The 14,240-nt window shown below is 36.7% G+C and overlaps 1 long non-coding RNA gene across 1 annotated transcript; it reads left to right on the top strand.

The window, feature by feature from the left end:
* Positions 1-4,328: 4,328 nt before the first annotated feature.
* Positions 4,329-10,164, top strand: LOC138358264 (uncharacterized). Its single transcript, XR_011225300.1, has 2 exons — positions 4,329-5,882; positions 6,144-10,164. It is a non-coding gene; the product is annotated as an uncharacterized lncRNA (long non-coding RNA).
* The last annotated feature ends 4,076 nt before the right edge of the window (positions 10,165-14,240 follow it).

Genomic DNA, 14,240 nt, shown 5'->3' on the forward strand with positions numbered 1-14,240 from the left:
GTTAAGGCGAGGAGGAGGGCGTAGGGGATCACCTGCCAAACTCTACTTCCACACAGCAAAATACGTTCACGTTCACAGTGGAATTTACGGCAATCCATTTCTATCTAAAAAACACAAAATTGTAGGCTGTATCTGGCTATTGTATTGGCAATGAGAACACAACAGCAAGACAGCTTGGTAGTTAAGGTGAATCTGAAGGAGCTTATACTTTTTCCCTAAGGACCATGAAATCGCCAGAATCATCATGCTAGATATCCGGGGAGAGTGGAGCCGGCGAGGCGTGTGTCCTCGTGTTGTCTGCCACTGGAGAGGTGGAGAGAGGGCTCTGTCATGGGCCCCATCGGTGTCATGGGGCCCCCTCGGTGTCATGGGCTCTGGTATTACTGTCATATCCAGCTTCCAGTTAAGGTCTGGAACCTGGATCTGACAGTTCTAGCTGTCAGTTGAGCAAACTTCATGGGACTGATGTCCTCGTTTAACACCTTCACTTGTAGCTAAAGTTTCAAACTTGCTCTTTAATTTATAATTGGATTTTGTATGGGGCAGGAAGCCTTTGAATATGTCAGGGTATCCGTAGTACAGTTGGGTTCGTTCTTGGCTAACAATCTGGAATCTCGGGTTCGAATCTCGGCAAGGACAGAAATGATTGGACACATTTCTTTTCACCTGATGTGCCTGTTCAACAAACAGTAAATAGATGCCCGGAAGTTTGTCAACCGTTGTGGGGTTCGAACCTTTCACGGAGAAGAGTTTTCTGATGCATATATATATATATATATATATATATATATATATATATATATATATATATATATATATATATATATATATATATATATGTCGTACCTAGTAGCCAGAACGCACTTCTCAGCCTACTATGCAGGGCCCGATTTGCCTAATAAGCCAAGTTTTCATGAATTATTTGTTTTTCGACTACCTAACCTACCTAACCTAACCTAACCTAACTTTTTCGGCTACCTAACCCAACCTAACCTATAAAGATAGGTTAGGTTAGGTTAGGTTAGGTAGGGTTGGTTAGGTTCGGTCATATATCTACGTTAATTTTAACTCCAATAAAAAAAAGTTGACCTCATACATAATGAAATAGGTAGCTTTATCATTTCATAAGAAAAAAATTAGAGAAAATATATTAATTCAGGAAAACTTGGCTTATTAGGCAAATCGGGCCTTGCATAGTAGGCTGAGAAGTGCGTTCTGGCTACTAGGTACGACATATATATATATATATATATATATATATATATATATATATATATATATATATATATATATATATATATATATATATATATATATATATATGCGAACAAGCCTGAATGGTCCCCAGGACATATGCAACTGAAAACTCACACCCCAGAAGTGACTCGAACCCATACTCCCAGAAGCAACGCAACTGGTATGTACAAGACGCCTTAATCCACTTGACCATCACGACCGGACAAAATGATGAGTATGGGTTCGAGTCACTTCTGGGGTGTGAGTTTTCAGTTGCATATGTCCTGGGGACCATTCAGGCTTGTTCGCATTTGTGTTCCTCACGTGTGCCCCAAGAATGAGGTGATTTGGTAAAATGCTATGCCCAAGATAACTATCCGAGTGCCGGCGGTGGGGTGGTTCATATAGCCTCGGCTATCACCTCATTTTGTCCGGTCGTGATGGTCAAGTGGATTAAGGCGTCTTGTACATACCAGTTGCGTTGCTTCTGGGAGTATGGGTTCGAGTCACTTCTGGGGTGTGAGTTTTCAGTTGCATATGTCCTGGGGACCATTCAGGCTTGTTCGCATTTGTGTTCCTCACGTGTGCCCCAAGAATGAGGTGATTTGGTAAAATGCTATGCCCAAGATAACTATCCGAGTGCCGGCGGTGGGGTGGTTCATATAGCCTCGGCTATCACCTCATTTTGTCCGGTCGTGATGGTCAAGTGGATTAAGGCGTCTTGTACATACCAGTTGCGTTGCTTCTGGGAGTATGGGTTCGAGTCACTTCTGGGGTGTGAGTTTTCAGTTATATATATATATATATATATATACTCTGCTATGTTTTGTCGAGCGTCTCCCCTCAACCTGTTTACGTTCCCGAAGACAGCGGATTGATCATAATTTTTCATTTAATTTATTTATTATGAACCCCATACCCATCCCGTGGGGGTGGAAAGGGTTACAGAGGCACATAATCGGTTCAGGAAATTGGGTCTCACTCAATCATAGACATTGAGACAGAGACATGGAGATAGATACACAAATAAAGGCACACAATTCGAGGTCCTCATCATTATTATAAGTACTACCTAAACAGGTGGACGGGCTGATGATATATATATATATATATATATATATATATATATATATATATATATATATATATATATATATATATATATATATATATATATATATATATATATATATATATATATATATATATATATATATACTTGACTGCCACCGTAGGCAATGGCCTTGGCGTGGACAGGAAGCCTGAGGCTTGTGTAGGGTTCCCCCCAGAAACTCATCTGATTAGTTTCTCCAGTTGTATTTAAAGTTGAACAATATTCTTGCTTCTGCCTTAATATGTATTTACATAAATTAAAATGTGTATGTGTTTTATGTGTGTGCGCGAGAGACATACACTACGACGTAAAGTTGCAATTAAAATTAATGGTCAAAGAAATGTTAGTATTGACTAATGTGTACAGTTTCACTACTAAAAGTCTTTGAATGTCGACATATATATATATGGTCATTAACGAATAATCTAACAAGCCCTATAACTGAGGCATAGCGTTTAGAGTAGCCTCATTCGTAAACAATGCACGCGGCAGGATGGTATCAACACATATATTAGTAAGCTGTGATCATCGAAACTATGTAAACTGCATTGCAATCAAGGCTGGCAAATACTTTACATCGTCAATAATGACGGGTTGCAAAAGGCCAGCTTAAACTTTTAGTTAGCCTTCAACTGAACAGAAGGAATTTATTACATCATCATTGCACAGACGACCACGATTGTTTCGACTAAAAAAAAAATAATAATAATAAAAAATTCCGGGAGCGTTCAATCTATTCAACCGAACGTTGGCCACAACTGCGAGGCAGTAGATTGGATGAAAGGAGATCCAATCGTTGTTGTTGTTATAGATTCAGCTACTGAGAACAAGTTCCAAGTAGCACGGGCTATGGTGAGCCCGTAGCTTACCTGGCACAGGAGCGGGGCAAGTAGCACGGGCTATGGTGAGCCCATAGCTTACCTGGCACAGGAGCAGGGCAAGTAGCAGAGGATATGGTGAGCCCGTAGCTTACCTGGCACAGGAGCAGGGCAAGTAGCACGGGCTATGGTGAGCCCGTAGTGTACTTGCCTGGCACAGGAGCGGGGCAAGTAGCACGGGCTATGGTGTGCGCGTAGCTTACCTGGCACAGGTGCAGGGCAAGTAGCACGGGCTATGGTGAGCCCGCAGTGTACTTATCTGGCACAGGAGCGGGGCAAGTAGCACGGGCTATGGTGAGCCCATAGCTTACCTGGCACAGGAGCAGGGCAAGTAGCAGAGGCTATGGTGAGCCCGTAGCTTACCTGGCACAGGAGCAGGGCAAGTAGCACGGGCTATGGTGAGCCCGTAGTGTACTTGCCTGGCATAGGAGCGGGGCAAGTAACACGGGCTATGGTGAGCCCGTAGCTTACCTGGCACAGGAGCAGGGCAAGTAGCACGGGCTATGGTGAGCCCGCAGTGTACTTAACTGGCACAGGAGCGGTGCTGTGTGTCTAGGAGATCCAATCGAGAGGACAATATATGCGCACTTGCCGGCGGGCGGACCATAGCCCCTCCCTCCGGCATCACGTGTAACCTATACCAGGGTGTTGACAGTACGGCTGGTTGCAACCTACCAATTTCCACACCGTTTCTAGCCCTGTTTTATTTCACGGGAACAGTTGGTTTCGTCGCTTGTCGCCCGTATGTGCTCGCTCTCGTCAGCGTGATAGTGGTGTTAACGCGCTTGACTTGCGGGTAATTGTTCTTTAAATGTGTTGCAAAATAACGCGTCCGAAACATGCCTACCCTTCTCTGCGAGTCAGGCCTCAGAATTACAATTGCCAGAGGCTTGATAAATTAATATAAATTATTTACGGTTACTTAATATATAAGATATTTTTTAAATATTATAGGAAACTTAACAGCTACTCTTCTTTTATTTCCTTTCTTAATAAATATTCGCGATTTACAATGTAAGCAAATAATAATGTATGTTTAAAGGTAGTATGGCGACTCTTCAGTAGGCCTCCACATGTTTCACATGTGGTTTTGCACTTGAACAACAAAGGCTGTAATTCATGAATGTGACTATGTCATGTATAGACATTCCGTTCTCGAATGAATAAGTGTCCAAGATGATTAACTGATCAAGCCGCATATTCGAGAAATCTTTAGAAACGTGTTAATTCTGCGATGTATAGAAGGTATTCAAACATAGGGTATAATATAGGATGAGAAAATGGGATTTAGTTTAAGAGTCGAGTGAGCGCGTGAAGGCGCGTCGCGGCTCGAGGAGAGTGTTGGAGCACCCAGCGACCCGCTATGGGCCCCGAGGACGCTCGTCACTTGTTCTTCCTTCTGTCGTCTATTGAGACAAAGATTCCAGGAAGTCGAAGGAGCTAAACTCCGATTGAGGAGTTAAAGGTTTCGATGAGATTTCGGCAAATGTATGACCACTACTGAATGTTTAATGTTATATTTATACCGGTAAGTATTCTAGGTATTACGTAAGGCAGCAAATGACTCCTCCTTTTCGTATATAATGACTCTTAGAGACATCTTACGAATGGAGTACGTCGTAGCGAAATTTTTGGAGCCTTGCTTGCTACAGAGAATGTGGCCGGTTTTTTGCGTGCTTGACATTTGCGGTTTGCAGTTGCATTCAGCGGGCGAAGCAGTAGCGTTGAGCGTGGTGCTTGCGCGGCGGTGGCGGGTGCAGGTAACGCGGTGGTGGCGCGGGTCGAGCGTAGGGAGTTTTGCGTGCGGAGATAAGGTGAGGTGGTGGAGGCGGCACTGGTGGTGCAGTGTTGCAGCGGCCAAGGTGAGCAGTGCCGCGCCGAGCTCGTTGCTGGTGGTGGTGCTACTGCAGGCTGCCGCTACTGGGTGTCCCACGCCCACAGTACACGCCCTCGCCACCCGCGCTCCTCCATACCCCTCCACAAACCTCCCCTCCACCCAGCACTCGCCCTCCTCCTGGCAGGCCTTGCCTCCTGCAAGCAGACAGTGCTGTGCTTGTATTGATTGCTGAGTGGAGGTGACAAGAAGTGTGAGAGTGAGGAGGAGGCAGCACAGAGAGGCAGGCTGCCAGCCAAGCAGAGTGTGAGTGGTATCTGTGCCAGCAGTAGACTGTGGTGGCCGCGCTCCGCCACCACCACCAACCAGTCCCCCACTGCCCACTAGTCTAGGGGGATGCTTGCTGCATCGCTCCCGCTCCCTCTACATCATTACTCACAACTTGTGCTCCAGTGGGTCTCGCACGCAGTGTCTCACATTCCCGTAGTTACTCAGTTAATATTGACGGATTTATGTAAATGTGGTGTACAATTGTGTCAGTTTTTGTTATTGTTTTAGTGAGCGAAAACTTCTCTCTTCTCTTGTGATGTGTCTGCATTGCTTGGATGTTCCATCCGTATAATGTTTATCGAAAGCAAGTGGCAGTGTGATCAGTTGATCATACAACTTTGATGTGAACTCTACAAGACATTGTGTGTTTTAGCAAATAGTTACATCAAGCATTACCGTTGTTTCTCCGAGTTTGGTGTTTGGGCGCCCCCCTCGCAAGAGTGCTTGATGCTTTCATCTGCTTGCGATTCATTACCCATTGGCATTACAGGTACTTGTATTTTTTAATTTGGTACAAATATTTTTATTTTGTTTATAATTAATTTAGAATTAATAGAATATTGACAAGGCTCAAGCAGAGAATGATTTCCCCTAAGAGTTTTAGTGCAAAAGAATATATATATATATAGCCTATTGAAGTGAGATACAGGCCACGATCATGAGAAAGAGGTGTCGATTGTGAAAGTGCATGTGTTGTCTATACTGGCAATACACTGAGAAAAGTAATTATTGTATAATTATTGTATTTCAGAAGATATTAACTTGGCAAGTAACTAAAGTGATTTTTATACTTTTGTGTTTTTATGAGACTTAGCTTCAAACAAGTTCACCTACCCAAGGTCTTGAGTCAGCTCTGCTAGAAGACCAAGGTAACGTGAAGATTTTTTTATCATTTTGTGATTATTCCATTTAAAACATTGCTAGTCATCATATATATATATATACATATATTGTCAGTAGCTGTCTTCCCAGTATGACTCCATCATACTTGTGGATAGTTCATTTTATAATTCTTATTGGAACAGCATGAGTCTATCCTGGCCTAGTAGACAACCACTTAGTGATTTTTTTTTTATTTGGGTCGTGTGTGGGTACAGTAGCAATATGCTATGCTGTATCTTGATCAGTCTCAGTATATACAGTGTAAGCATACTACTTGATCAACAAGATTTTTTCCCCTTGTGTTTAGAGGGAGTTGTAAGTTTTCACACATATGCATGATATGTTATATTTTCCATATCTCTGATACTAATAGTACAAAAAAATCACGTTTTATTATTACATTAAACCAATAATGCTCTTTAGAGCATTCCAGTAACATTTTCAGAAATGATTGAAGTGTTTACACATGCTTTAAAATCGTGCATTCAAAATTGCAATAATATCAGTTTATTGGAAGGGGGGCGTGGGACATGAAGGTCCTTGTATTTATTATTTTATTTTATTTTTTATTCGTTATTTTTTATCCACGTTGATGTGAATTTAATTAAAACGGCAATTTGGTAATTGTTTTGACTATTGAGTGTTGTTAGGGCTCATTGGTTGTGAATGAAATATAGAGATTCTTGAATTGCAAACACAGTTGGGATATATAGATGGAGTGCAGTTGGGTTTCAGAGGTTCCAATGTACAATATTTGGATCTCTTCAGCTTTAAATATAGAGTACTTTAATAATAAATTGTAAAGGCATTTTGGTTTCTGTGGATTACTCCAACTTCTTATCTGAAAGTTTGGTTGGAGCTCCATAGGTTATGAATCCTCTTGGTGTCATTGGGTTCAAATGTACAGTACATGTACTGTACAGTATTTTGTTTTTTCCTTCACTTTTATGATACATTTAGTACTGTTTGTACAGTAATTTGGATTTTATATTATAATTTATTAAAACAAATTGACATAGTTTAGCCTAGATACACAGGTTTTGTTGGTGTTAAATTTACATATTTTTCTAATTAATGGATGCTGTTCCTCAGTGTGATTAAGTGACATACAGTAAATGGAAATCTTACTACTTGCTATCTTGCAGAAAGTACTTTGTTGAGCAGGTAATTTTTTTTTTTTTACAATTACAGTACTGTATATATATACAGTAATATACTGTATGTAGACACTGTGGTGTTGACAATATTTAGATTTCGAATTACCAATTATGCTACTTGCCTTTTAATGAACTACTTTTATGAATTTGTATTGGATATCTTCAGAATAATATAAAAATGAAATTCTTCTCAACAAATTACAACTTTACCAAGATATTATATTACAGTGCAATACTCTGTTGCTTTTTTAAGAATTACTTATTTACTATGTATGAAATAGCTACAAAATCTTGTATAATAGTTATAAAGCAAATTACAATTTAGAAACACAGTCTGCTGTAGCCTAAGTCAAGTTTTCTGGCTGACTTGGAGAGAATGAAATCTAAAAAGTATGAGGCACACTGAAGGCATACTTATTGTGAATGGCCAGCTGAATAACAAATAGCCAGATGAATAACACAGTGTTATGATGAATACTGTATCAGAACTGTACACTCTACTGTGTTAGCAGGTGTAAATAGTACCTGTACTTTTAAAACAAAGTTTTGTTTAAGTTTCTTTGTCTTTATTCATTTTGTATTATATCATACCATATACTGTACTGTACTTGAATTGTACATAGCTTAATATCCAGTCTTATTATTAATATTAATACCCAGTCTTAAAGAAAAATCGTTTAAGCCATTATTGGCTTATTGGCTTTATACAAGAGCTCTTGTATACTGTATAGATAAAAACAAAAACAGAATAAACATTTACAGTAGTTTGGATTGTACAGTACATTATTTATACCTATACATCAACATACAATTCAATTACATTATAATTTTTGTTCTGTAATTGTTGATTTGAATAACATTTCTTAAATGTTCCATTTAGTATAACTTTGCTGTATTCATTTAGATTGCACTTGAACTTAAGACTGCAGGTAACACACACACACACACACACACACACACACACACACACACACACACACACACACACAAGGGTGGTACACGAATAAGGGGACACAGGTAAAAACTCAAGTACCCAAATGAGCCACAGGGATGTAAGAAAGAACTTTTTTAGTGTCAGAGTAGTGAACAGATGGAATGCATTAGGCAGTGATGGGGTGGAGACCGACTCCATTCACAGTTTCAAATGTAGATATGATAGTTCTCAGTAGGCTCATGAATCTGCACACTGGTTGATTGACAGTTGAGAGGTGGGATCAAAGAGCCAGAGCTCAACCCCCCAGCAAACACAACTAGGTGAGTACACACACACACACACACACACAGCTTATGGAATTAGAAATTTGTTTACACTGTTACCATATATTTAAGAGATGGGACACTGAATATAGCTCTTTTTCAGTAGCTGCATGTCAGTGTAAATAGTAACATATACATGAATACATGCACATTCACAAGATATGGTGTTGATAGTAATGCATATTATTTAATATGCATATAGTATGCCTATTATATAATAGGCATACTATATGCATATTATTTTTATTTTGTAATAATATTTTCAAGAATGTAAAATAGTACTGAAGAGTTTGCAAAATTTAAATGTTACAAGTCATTTATGAGTTCAGTTTTGTGTGGGAAAGAATGTTCTGCACAGCATTGCTTTGCTCTAACAATGATTCATCAATTAATTCAAAGCAACAGATTTTTTTTAATAAATTTTTTATTCCTTTTTTTTATGAAGCCTTGGCTAATTGGATTGAGTTATTGCTCACAATTGAGGTATTGCTTCATTTTAGTGTTAGAGGCATTTGCATAATGGAAAACTGCAATGTTATTTTATTCAGCTTTAAAATTAGCTGTTGGTTGTGTTTTTCTCTTTGTATAACTAAATATGGATTATAAATGAATGTTTTTATCAAATTACAGGAGTTCCATTATTTCTCTAGCTTAGGCCTTTTCTTAATATCTCTATTAATTTGGCACTTCTTTAAAAGTGAGAAAAAGAACTTTAAAGATTTTGATAAGAACAAGTACAGTATCGTTGCTTTTGTTTAATTTAATAGTGATTTTATTTATACCTGAGCACTATATAAGCCTGTGCCCTTTTAATCTAAAAAAAAATCTCAAATGCAACTTGCCATAATAAGAGGATTTTGAAGATGCGATGTGCAGAGGGATGCATGCATGCATGCAGCTGGTTACCAGCTGTTAGGCATTGCAGTACAGTATGCTTAGTTTCCCATGGCATCTGTCATCACCTGATGTTTATTTTTTAAACACTTAAAATCGTGTGATACTTTTCTCAAATGTGAGCTATATAATTATATTTAAACATTTTACATTTAATATACTTATAATAGATGATATAATAATAATACAAAATAATATAATAGAATATAATATAATAATAATAAATGTTTGCATCTGTCACAGTAAAATATTTAACTTCTTGCATGCATGAAGATGCAGTTATTGTTTCACGTGGCATTTATGATGATCATTTTATTTTGCTCTGGATTTTTTTATATTTTTTTGAAATGTTGTACGAGATGCTCGCGTGCTTTTAGAAAAGTGAAGTTATTAAGCTTTTATGTCAATTATATTGGTAAAGATTTTGTTAGTTCATTGCATAATTGGGCAAAAAGATAAATTAAGTGAAGATTGAACATGTGTAACCTTAAAAAAAATGCCTCTATAGCAATAACAATAAACTTTTTTAGTTGTATCTTGTACATTTTGGAAAGTATTTAAATTAATAGTGATTGGCAGTTATAGTTTTTTTTAATTTGTTCCATATCTAGAATTTAGGTGTTGATACAGGCCTTAAATGTAATTCTGCAGTAATATTTAAATTGTTATAAATATCCCCATTATGCATACACTCAAACATCATCAGTTATGAATATGTGGCATTAACCTAAACATGTTTCATCCAACATTATAATAACTAAAATAAATGGTTGTACTGTACAGTATAAATGTATTAAAAGCATTAGTTTCCTGGAAAAAATTATTTAATCATTCTTGTATTGTGGGTATTCGATTGAGCAACTTTGATATCCTATGTTTACCCTAAACAAATTGTAAATTAATTTTTATTTAATTCAGTAAGGTTATGAGCTTATAATATTAAAGAGATGGTACCTCTTTCATGCAGTATGACTCAACAAAGCTCCATATCAAAGAAAACAAGAAGAGTTAAAATGTAATCATAGGCCTTACATTGTCTTCATATTTTTGTTAACTTTATTTTTATTTTATTTTATTTATTTATATATACAGTACAAGAGTTATTACATTCTTGTACAGCCACTAGCACTCGTAGCGTTTTGGGCATGTCTTTAATCCTATGTTCCCCAGAATGCAACCCCACCAAATCGTTTTAACAACCAGGTACCCATTTTACTGTTGGGTAAACAGAGGCTACAGTTAAAGATTGATGCCCAGTAAATACTCCCCGGCCAGGATATGAACCCAGGAGCTTCAGAGCTCCTGGGTTCATATCGAGCTCATAAGAGCTCGCGAAATGCCAGGCGAGCGTCTTACCACTACACCACGGGAACTGCTCTCTTTGGGTCTTGGGGTCTTTTTTTCTGAAACTTGGGTTTTGAAAAGTCTTTACAAGCAGCAGCTATTACTGTTTGCCTACACTAAAAACACATGTGGGAATTATAAGGTTTCATCTATACTAGAATGCATTACATCCATGAAAATACTGGGTAGAGGTACAAAAAAATAAAAAATCAAATAAAAAGCCAAATAAACATTTTTAAAAGAAAAGTGTATACAATGGTTGGATTATGTTTGTAACATACCAGATGATAGTGTAAAATGTGTTTTGTGTGGATAAGACATTAATACAAACATACGTTGATAAACCCGTAGCTTAGTGGGTATTTTGTTTTTGAATAGTAATCACTGAGCCTGGCTTATTTATTTTCCGTAATGGATTCAAAGTGTTACTGTCTAGTCATTTTACATATTTTTTGAAAAATTGTGAAGTTAATCATTTTTTTTTTACCTTTGTTTTAGTACATAGGGCCCTTTGCCTCAGAAAATTGATATTGCTAAATTTATTTTACTCTTTGTATGTTTTAATTTGTTAACAACACTAAAGTGACTTAATAAAAGATTGAAATTTGTGTAACTTGGGAAGAGAGGTGACAAGTTATAGTTTAGAATATTAGAATGTTTAGGCATTTAACATTTCATATTTTCCCCTCCACAAAGTTTCACTGAATACAGTATAACATTTAGATAAATATATCATATTCTGTAAGTTTATATAACATAACTTTAAATAGTGCGCATTCTGTTGATTGTTTTCTTCAATGAAGGTCACACTTGATTCAAAAAAGTGCCTTTAATTATTTCTGCAAATTTTTCTTTCATACTCAAGAAATTTGTTAATAAACATAGAGGATTTCTGTTGCATAATAGCCACTGTGCTGTTCCTTGTGGTAATAAGTTAATTGTAAAATATGATATAGAGCATTAGTAAAATAAAATACTTAAGTTGGCATTGTTGTAGCATTGAGCTATTTTTAAGAAGAAATCTGTGCATAAATATGAACACGAAATGCCTGAAAACTACACATGCATATACTGTTGAATAGGGCTTAGATCATGTTGATGGAGAGGGGGCACAAGTGAAAGCTGAACATGGGAATGAGCTAATGGATACAAGGAAAACTGTGATGTGAGCTTAGTGTGGGAGTAAAATGCAATTGGAGAGAAAAACAAAGTGGAGGGAAAGTCTTTACAAAAGTTCATATGCAAATATGACAAGAGACTCGGGGCTCAGCATGCATTGCACAAAAAAAATAATGGTTGATAGACTGGGTCCAGAAGCTCAGTCCCAGGAAAGACAATTAGATATTGAGTTTTTAATTATAATGTACTCATATATACACCCAGACACTTCTTAGCACAATTTTTTTATTTAGATGGGCTAAATCTTGTATCTCAAATTGCTTAGATTTTGTTACTGAAAGTTTATTAAAAATCAGTGAGCAGATTGCATTTATGCCGGCCAAGTTTGGATTTTAAATAACCTTTTGACACAGTTCTTCTCAAAAAGGCTGATTTGGGAATTTAAAAAATAGAGTAGGCATAGATGGCACAGAACTGAAATTAGTGGGAGAATTTTTGTCAGAAAAATGAAAGCAGTGATATGAGGGAACTTGTCAGTATAGCACCACCCAGTCTATAATGTTGTCCCCAAAGGATCATTTCTGGCCCCAATTCTGTTTTTAATTATATCAATAATTATATTAACCATTATTCAGTGGCAGTAAGAACCATCAGTTTATTTTGGATAGATGAATAAATGAAATAAGAAATGAATGGTAGATTAATTTTGATGTGGGGGCAAATGCCAGCTGTGAGATAATAATGAGGCAGAGTGGAAAAAGCACTAGTGTAAACTATAGTACACATGGTGATAAAACTGTAAGAAAATCAATACAAAATAAATGCCTTGGGATGATCAAGTGGTATTTTATTTATAGAGAATCACATGTACAGTAACTGCTTAAGTTGAGAGTCCTATGCAATTTGGCAAATTTTTAAAATCCCTTTCAAGTGCATGGATGAAGAAGTGTTTGAATAAATGATTTATAACATACTGTACATCAGACATAAACTGGAGTATGCAACTGTTATATGGTACCCACATCTAAAGATGCATAATACCTACTATAAATAAATATAAATACTGTACAGTATATGGAGCAAAATTTGAACGAAAAAATTTAAAAACGCTCTAGACATACAAGTACATGCCTGTATTGGAAGACAGAAGAAAGCAAGCGAGCATAACCAACAGTAATGCTGCATAAGTAACCAGATACCAATTTCTAAAAGGATACAATATGACTGACAGGAAGCGCTTTCGAAACCAGAAATTAGGAAAACTAACGTAGAAAGTGTAATTGGAATTACCTTTTTGTCAATACAGTACAGTACACTAATAGTTATGGATGGTTCGAATAAACTCTCCTAAGAGGCTGAGTGCTAAAATTACTGGTAACTTTAAAATTATTTATAATAAAATTAAATTTTTATAATAAAATTTATAATTTAAAATTTATACGTAATATATATATATATATATATATATATATATATATATATATATATAGTTGGGAGGAAACCATTGAGATAGCATTTAACCTGTATGGATTTTATTTCTTTAAATCAAAATTAAAATAATTGCTGCTTTTTAAAATAAGTTACATATATTGGTACAGTACCTGTTCAGGACACAATTCATAGTTTATACCCATGTACTGGTTTTTCTGTAATTAAAATTGTTCTTTTGCTCCAGTGTTTATACTGTACTCTGTTATCAGTACAGTATTAACATATTGTATTGTGAATTTAAATTTGCTAAGACCTATTAAATAGGCTAAGAATTTGTCATTGCTCTGCTGTGCACAAATTCTGTGTTGTGTTAATTTTGATGTAACCATAGACTGAAGGAAATCATTTTTGATAAGTAATATATCTGATCAACAATTTCCGTCATTGATAGGGAATGTGATTTGGGTTATTGTATTATAGCTTATTTATCAGGATAAATTACCTAACATACAGTGTGTGATATCTGTCCCGTGAATTGCACTACAATAATTACAGTATTATATATGCGGTACAGTACAGTATGTATTATGTTTTCCAAGCACTATTCCGTACAAAAAAGATAGAGCTTTGTCCTTGCTCGCGTGGGGTCCACAGTTCGAGTCTCTTGAGTGCCCAGGTGACTGTAATGCTACACAGCTCTATACTGTATATAGCCTATGATGGGCGTAGGTAGTATAGGTACTGCTACATATTTATTTGAAGAT

Source organism: Procambarus clarkii, chromosome 82 (assembly GCF_040958095.1).
Source record: "Procambarus clarkii isolate CNS0578487 chromosome 82, FALCON_Pclarkii_2.0, whole genome shotgun sequence".
NCBI lineage: Eukaryota > Metazoa > Arthropoda > Malacostraca > Decapoda > Cambaridae > Procambarus > Procambarus clarkii.